General features: G+C 29.5%; 1 non-coding gene and 1 pseudogene across 1 annotated transcript; both read left to right on the top strand.

Moving 5' to 3' along the window:
- Nucleotides 1-1,745: 1,745 nt before the first annotated feature.
- TRNAA-CGC (transfer RNA alanine (anticodon CGC)) lies at nucleotides 1,746-1,818 on the top strand. Its single transcript has one exon. It is a non-coding gene; the product is annotated as a tRNA-Ala (tRNA).
- A 211-nt stretch (nucleotides 1,819-2,029) lies between these two features.
- On the top strand, nucleotides 2,030-4,528 carry LOC131655639 (2-oxoglutarate-dependent dioxygenase 19-like; annotated as a pseudogene).
- The last annotated feature ends 4,299 nt before the right edge of the window (nucleotides 4,529-8,827 follow it).

The following is an 8,827-nucleotide window of genomic DNA, read 5'->3' as shown; positions in this document are numbered from 1 at the left end:
GACAACTTTGTAAAAGATTTTCGATGAATTTTTGTGGACCAGAATACTGGTATACTTCCGTTCCACAATTTTTCCACAAATTCTCTCATTGCATCGGAAAACTTGAAAATCAAATGAGAAAAAAATAATTATTTTCTTGACAAGTAATTCTTCCAGAATAATGGTATTTGGTCAAATTCCATTATTTTGGTCAGATTCTATTTATATTAAATTAGAACTTTGATCTTCTTTAAGAAGTCGATCTTTATCATATATCTCGAAATGAAAGAGCGAGAAATCAAAGGAAATACAAATTAAAAAAAAATCTAAAGAAGAACACGATTAATTGTTCTTTTGAACGTAATAAGATATTTTTTGTTGTACGTAAAAAGTAAGAAATTTAAAGTTTGAGTTTAAGTGAAGAAGAACAGTCACAAATATGATCAATTAGGATGAACATATGGTTGAATATTTTTAAAAACCAAATCATAACCATTTTAAAACTATTTAAATGATTTGGATTTATAACCATAATCACACTTTAATCAAAACTGGCTATAAATTTGGTTATAATTATATAACCGGTTTTTTTTAAAAAATCCAATTTGAAAAATTATTTTTTCCGATTTTTTTTTTTTAAAATAAATTATTTTGAGAATTAAAATATTTGGATTTGGATAATAACCGGATTATAACTAAATCTAAAATAATTTAATCGGTTAATAACCATTTAATTATATTCAAATTATATGAGTGGATAACCAAACCATTAATAACTAAACCAGTTAATAACCATTCAGTATATCCGAATATTTAAAAGTAATTTAGATTTGGTTATGGATTTGGGCATCACTACCGGATATTTTGCAAAAACCATTAGGCTATGTTTGGGAGTTTGGAGGGGAGGGGATAGGGGAAGGCTTCTAAAAACGAAAATTTATAAAAATATAGAAAAATATTTGACATTTTTTAAAAAAATGATTTTGTTTAGAATGATAAAAGAGTCATTATCATTACTAAATTTTAATTTTCAGAATACTATAACAACCTAAAAGATATTTGGAAAATTTATGTAAGCCCTTCAAAATCCTCCAAAACCCTACTTCAATACAATTTTTGAGTTCCCCATTTTATGGGGTTTTTGGTGTTATGAATAAACTCAAACCCTTCAAAACCCTCCTACCCAAAATCTTTTTATCCTTTTCACCCAATTCTTCCTATTTTCCAAAGCACTCCCCTCCCTTCTCCTCTAAACTCCTAAACATAGCCTAAGACTTTGTTGGTTTTGAAGTCTCTTGAAATACTTATATTTTATATTATAAGTGAATCTATTTTATATTATTTTTATATACAACGTGAATTGAATTTTGGTATGACGAGCACTTATTATGAATTTTTTAATCTTACACTAAAATGCAATTAATAGTTCCATATTCAAAATTTTTTGTTTAGCTTAATTTGTTGAATGAAAAGTCTAGTTCAATTTGATGTGAGATGATTGTTCATGAAAATTATACTCGGAATAGTTAATATGTCTCTGAACCATGAAGAACAAAGAAGGTGAATGACACATTTTACTAAATTTCATTAATCAAGATGATGAGCTAATGTTAAATTTCAAATTTTAGTGTTAATTATAGTAAAAAAAATAAAATAAAATTTTATTATGTCAATCACGTGATCCATATGCCACTCACTTGTTATGTTAAACTAAAACACGCCACAGAATTACGTCAATAGGGTACTAACGGAACGTTTAACATCAAGGGGTTGTAGCTCATATGGTAGAGCGCTCGCTTCGCATGCGAGAGGCACGGGGTTCGATTCCCCGCAACTCCATTTTTAAGTTATTCCTATTTTCTCATTCTTTGTATTTTGAAAAGGGCCCATTGGGCTTCTAATGTTGCGTACTGGGCTATGAGTATCAATCAGTATTTGAAGAGAACACGTACATTACTACTTGGCTACGACGACGTTTTGTCTTTTAGCATCTGTCATCTTAAGTGATAACTATTATTACATTGAGAAAACAACACTGATGCATATACAACTTTTTCTTCTAATTTATTTTCTTCAAAACCACTTCATTCATTTTCTCTATTTTACATCAACCACTCAAAGATACAATATCCATGGCTTCAGTTTCAACAAATATTTCAAGCATTAAAGCCTTTGCTGAATCAAACGGAGCCTCTCCAATCCCTTCCAATTACCATTCCGTTACAGATACTCATGATGTTGCAGATGACTTTGCAGCATCCGTTCCAGTCATTGATTTTTCTCACCTCACTTCAGATGATCCTCAAATCCATACCAAAACCGTTGAGGAACTCGGCAAGGCATGCGCTGAATGGGGTTTCTTCATGGTAACTCTTCCTTTCTATTACTATCTTTTTTTCATACTATTTTTCCCAAATGATATTTAGATGTGTGCATGTTCAGCTCATAAATCATGGAGTTCCCGAGAGTCTAATGGAAGAGTTGATGAAAAAATCTCGCGAGTTTCATGATTTGCCCATGGAGGAAAAGAAGGAGTTTTCTGATAATGGTGAGCCTGTCTCACCCATCAGGTATGGCACTAGCTTTCATCCTCCAGCAGAGAATGTTCATTATTGGAGAGATTTTCTCAAAGTCTTAATGGCTCCCCAGTTCATTTTTCCTCACAAACCACCAGGTTTCAGGTAATTTTGTTGAAGATGTACATTTTTTAAAGCTTTTAATGATTACTTAAGAAAATGCCACACAATGGAAAATTAACATTTTTTCATTTGGTTCATTTAACTCATAATCATCATGATTCTTATATTTGTATTACTCCCTATACTTTTTATCATGTCCATTAAAGTTTAATTTTTTTCTTTTCATCACACTCAATTTTTGTCAAGAAAACAAGACATAATGTATTGTGAATCAATCTCATGCTTTTGAAGAAACTTTACAATTGTACTGGCTACTTTCCTATTCTCTAAGTATCTACCATAATACTATCCACCTCTATTGGATCTCACTATTTTTATTTATATTCCATAGTGTTTCTCTACCTCATCCTTAAAACTTTACCAGCATTTAAATTATCATCCGTAGAACGAAGGAAAAATAATATACATACATATATATATATATATATATATATATATATATATATATATATATATATATATTGAATAATTATCTATAAAGTAAGATAGTATTTCAAACTACTTATGTCCATGTTTGGAAAACAAACATCTTTATCTATGATTTCTAATAGGTTCGAGCTTATATGTGCACTTCTTTTAAATTTGTTACATTGTTTACCCTTAAAACAATTTCCACAAGCATTACAATTAGTGAACTTCGGGATACTAAGCACGGATTCATTTAGTAATCTAATAATTGTACCTATTAAGAAATGTCACAATATTTAGTGCCATAACATTGGTTTTTTCTCTCATCCACAATACATAGTTTCAAACCATCAATAACATGCATATAATTATCAAAAACATCATTTTACAAATTAATAAAATAAAGACCATCACAATATGCTAGTTTATAAGTACAGAAAATATATCTTTGAATTGCTAAGAACATAAGATGTCTATTCCAAAACTATAATAGAATTGTACATTTCAATGGTCTTTGTTGCTAATCCAAATGTTTGTGCAGGGAAGTTGGGTTTGAGTATAGCCAAAAAATCACATGTGTAGCTAGAAATTAATTCAAGGAATATCAGAGAGTTTGGGATTAGAATCCAATTGCATAATTGAATCCTCTGGTTTTGATTCTGGCTTACAAATCTTTGCTGTAAATTTATACCCCCCATGTCCACAACCACACCTTGCTCTTGGCTTGCCTTCACATTCTGATGTTGGCTTCTTAACCTTTCTCATTCAAAATGGAATTGGAGGACTTCAAGTTAAACATGAGGGCAAATGGGTCAATATCAATCCCATTTCCAATTGTCTAGTTGTCAATATTGGAGATCAACTTGAGGTAACTAAGCTTTTCTTATTGTCATTTTGAACCCTCAACTTTAAGGGTTTAATTAATGTTTATCCTAATTATTGATTAGGCTGTGAGTAATGGGAAATACTCAAGTGTATTACATCGTGCAATTTTGAACAACAAGGACACTAGGGTTAGTGTTGTGGTGGTGAATGGACCCGCACTAGATAATGAAATTGGACCTGTTCCTAAACTATTGGAGAAAGAAAAAGAGAAGCCGTTGTTTAAAACTATCAAGTATCGTGAGTATTTTCTTGTTCAGCAAAAGTCACGATTGTCAGATGGAAGGGTCTTGGACCAAATTCGGTATAGTGCATAACAATATGATATTGTTGGTGTGGTTATTAGCACAAAAAATAAAGTTGCCCTCACATATTCATGCACTTAACAATCCAAAATTGAAGTAATATATGACTTCAAACAAATTTCAGCATCACAAATACATATTGGACATGAATATGGTTGATGTTAATTAATGGTGTGTAGTATGATAATGTTTATATATTCACTTAAAAAGGATAGTGATTATATATGAAAATAGTAAATATTTCATTTCATTAAAGTGGTAAATATTAATAAAGGTTTTACAGAAAAATGCTTGAAGAATTGCTTTGATGAGTTCACTTTATTATAGTATTTCAGTGCTACTTATTGGTTTACAAAATACGGACAAGTATCATTACTATATTTATTTTTGTAATTTATATCTCTAGTGATTTTGATCCTAATATAAGTAGTTAATTTAGAATATATTTAAATTAGGATTATGGTTAGTGGTAGATTTATTTCTCTTTTTCAGATTTATCGTACGAGTATATGTCGTTGTCATCTCATGCATTGTAAGTTTTTTCCTGATTTTTTGAGGTCTTTTTTATATACTAGATTTTATTTGATTCTACAGACATTCAGCCTTTATTTGACATTTATTTCTGCACTAAAAATATGTTAGTATGAAGGTTCATCTTTCTTTACTTTGTTTTTGGCCATTTGAAGGATGTTTTCGTGCATTATGAATTCTTTGAATTTTTGAAATATGAGATGCATGTCTTCATTACTTTCACTTTGACACTCTTTATCTTTCGGCTTCATGTCTTTGACATCTGTATCTTTTAGTGCAAGTCTTTTCTTTTTCTCATCACATTCTTCATTCTTAAATAGCCTTTTTACTTCAATTTCATGTTCTTGTAATTTTTCAAATACGGTAGACAAATTCATTGAAGGTAAATCTTTAGATTCATAAATCACAATGACTTTAGGTTGTCAGTTGTGGTTTAGTCATCTAAGAAATTTGTTAATAAAATCTTCAATTAGAAAGTTTTTGCCTAGAGTTCTAAAATGATTTAACAAGAAGAACAAACCATTTTCCATGTCCTAAATATTTTCCTCATATTTCATTCTAAACAATTTATACTCATGGGTTAATTAATGTGTTTATTCTAGCTTTTTTTTAAAAAAATTGGTCGTACCTTTATGGCTATTTTGAAGGTGTCCCACATTTCTTTTGCATAATTAAAAGGTGAAACACAAAAAAAACTCATTCATGTCTAAAGCAATAAAGATGATAGTTTTTGCTTTTAAAGTGTAATACACATTTTCCTTATCCTCTTTGGTCCATATTTCTTTATATTTGTTTTCCACAACACCACCAACTAGATATGTGAGAACAAATGAACCATTTTTCAACGACCTAGATAACATTATCTATCCACTCTATAAAAAATTTCATCTTCTCATTTCAATAAGCATGTCCATCTTTGTTAAAGGTAAGGATTTTCTTATTGAATTGTTTGAAGCCCTACCTTTTGAGTGGATTAGTCTTATAACAAGAGTTAGACTCTGATGCCACTTGTGAAACAAGTGACTCCAAACATAAGAGGATAAAGAAAAATAAAAGATATAAAGTAAAAAAGATAAAGTCAAAGAGATCACACCAGAGATTATACTAGTTAAACCTTGAACCACACAACCTACTTCAGTTCCGAAGAGTTTCGTCTTAAGGCCTCTGAGTACCTTCGCCCTTACAGGCATAAAATTCACATATGTACTTTTTGACCAATACATTAGCCCCTTGGTAAAACAAACCTCGACCATACCTTGTGTCACGTCAAGAAAAATACCCGAGTGCATCGCACACTCGAGATATAACAGAGTCACCACTGAATTTTTTATTTGAAGGGAAACATCGATAAAACCCTTAAATAGGACAAAACATGGTCATCGATTCAGTTTAGGGTTTGGGAGTCGGTTATGCAAGGGGAAGGTGTTACGCACCCCTCACATCCGTTGAACTCAATGGGAACCTTTTAATAGGATAGGGTCAAGTTTGTTTGATAAGGGAATGTTTGCATGCTTGTTTATTTATTTATTTACAAAGAAAAATGGGGGAGATGTTTTATTTTTACTATTGAGCTCGCCAGGGTTTGAAACCACGTGCCTACGTATTCTCATATAGTGCAATGAGAAAATCAGAGCACTGTAGTTCGTCTAAAAAATTTTGTAGGTTGGTTGATTTTAATTTAGAAAAATGATTCATTTGATTTGAAAAGCTTCGACGCATGGGGGCGTGAAAGATAATTTAAGTGTGTTTGAGTTAATTTTAGGTGCGGAAGAGAATAATTGAGCCCACAAAGCGTGCGCTAAGCCTTCGGACACTCAAACGAATGAATGTACATTCACCAATTTTTAATCTGAATTTATGAGATATGTTTGTGATGAAACAATATTAGTATAAATGTTGGTAATTATTTACAAACGATGTGAATCTTTTAATCGGAAAAACCTAATAAATATATACAAGTTAATTAATTTTCTAATTAAAAGAAAAGATGACATATTTTTGTATTTTATTAATTCAATGAAAATAATGTATTTTTGTGTATTTTGGAATAATTTCCTAATAATAATTAATAACTAATCTATTCGTTAAATTAATCAAAAAAATAAAGGAGGTGAGAAGGGGTAGTTTTTCATGACATCCTTCGTTACCTCGCTTCCGTAGTCGAGGTCAAACACATTTCGCATCTGACATTAGATGTATTTTTTGTAGTAGTGACTATTTCATTGATTAAAGAATAATGAATATTTAACCGTATGCAGTAAAAAGGGAATAATACAGTTATGAAGATTAAGCTATGATGTAGACTAAACTATATTTAATAATGCACACTAAGCTATAATTAGTAATTTGTGAGCATAAACTCTTGTTCTCTATAATAAACTTCATGATTGCCTTTTTTTTTAATAATTCAATTTTGATTTGTTCAAGAGTACACATTTTTCACATACATATAAATAAAATTATATATACAATTTTCACAATCAAAGCGTATGAAAATACTCAAATTTTCATAGTCTCCATTAATAATTAAAATTTTTATATGTGTGAGTGCAATCAAATAAACACTTGAAAGATTTACACTCATAAACATCTTTACTAATATGTATATATATATATATATATATATATATATATATATATATATATATATATATATATATATATATATATATATATATATATATGTGACGTATCAAATAAGAACTTTGATTATTATGAGAACTGAGAACTTTTAATAATAACCATACAATTTAAAATCAATGTCTCAGATTTCTCTCAAATTTTAAGAGACAATAATTAATAGATAGATTCCGGTTTAAATACATATCACATAAATGCATATCTGAGCATTGATTTTAGGGAAAAGCTAACATGTGCCCTAAGGGCACAAGTTAATGAGATATTTATAGAAATATTTTGTTGGAACGCGTGCATTCAATGTATCGAAACTTTAAATATGACTTTATTGCATTTAATTACTTTTAATTTTTCTAATTATAGTATCCTTAACATGTGCCCTTAGGGCACATGTTAGCATGACCCTTGATTTTAAATCGTATGATTGTTATTAAAAGTTTTCAGTTCTCATAACAACCAAAGTTCTTATTTGATACGTCCCCATATATATGAATCTTTGTTTATAAATTAAATGACTCAAACAAGATACCAAACACGCCACTAATTTTGGATTTTTGATTGAAAAAATTAACTATAAGCGGTATTCTTACACAATGATCAAACATTGGTATAAGTCTGGTCAGATAATAGACGTATTTTACCTCGATCATTACCTACATGATTAAATTTAATAATTACTACATATTTATCATCACATGTATGAAATTGTTCAACCACAACTATGTATTCTTTTTGGTCGATCATAACACTTTGCATGAACAATTACACATTATATCTTTTGTGACTTTGACCGAATCAAATTTACACAAAAAATATTACTTTTGCAACTTGTTGTATCAACCAACTCAACCAAAATTACTAGATATTTTAATAAATTAAATGAGGAGTGTCTTAAATTTACAAGGCACTGTCCACAAATATGGGTCGTATTCATTTAGGATGTTGTTTGATAAGAATAAATTTTTTTGACAGTCTTTAGTGTGAGACAAACTCAATAAAACATAAGTTTTATGAATTTATCCAAACAATATGATTAAAAAAAATATTATTATATAAAACTTAATAACAATAAACACAAATAAAATAATCATTTTAAATGTTTAATTTAAATCAGATGTAAATTAATTATTTATACAACAAAAAAATGTCACAATAGATTCACATATATACCAAATGATTCTTTAAATAAATAAATATTTTAGAAACAACGAAAAACAATTCTAAAAGAAGATTTTTTTGCCTGTTTCAAGGACTTCCATGTAGGGGCTGTTTTGACAAAGTCTACTACTTCGTCTTTCTTAACTTTGGTTCTAAAGAATCTGAATCCCTTGGGTTTGGATGATTATAGGCCCATATGCCTTGTTGGTAGTATTTACAAAGTTTTGT

The sequence above is a fragment of the Vicia villosa genome, linkage group LG3 (genome assembly GCF_029867415.1).
Source record: "Vicia villosa cultivar HV-30 ecotype Madison, WI linkage group LG3, Vvil1.0, whole genome shotgun sequence".
Lineage (NCBI taxonomy): Eukaryota > Viridiplantae > Streptophyta > Magnoliopsida > Fabales > Fabaceae > Vicia > Vicia villosa.
Note: the sequence above shows the minus strand (reverse complement) of the source record. Positions and strands in the feature narration are given on the sequence as shown.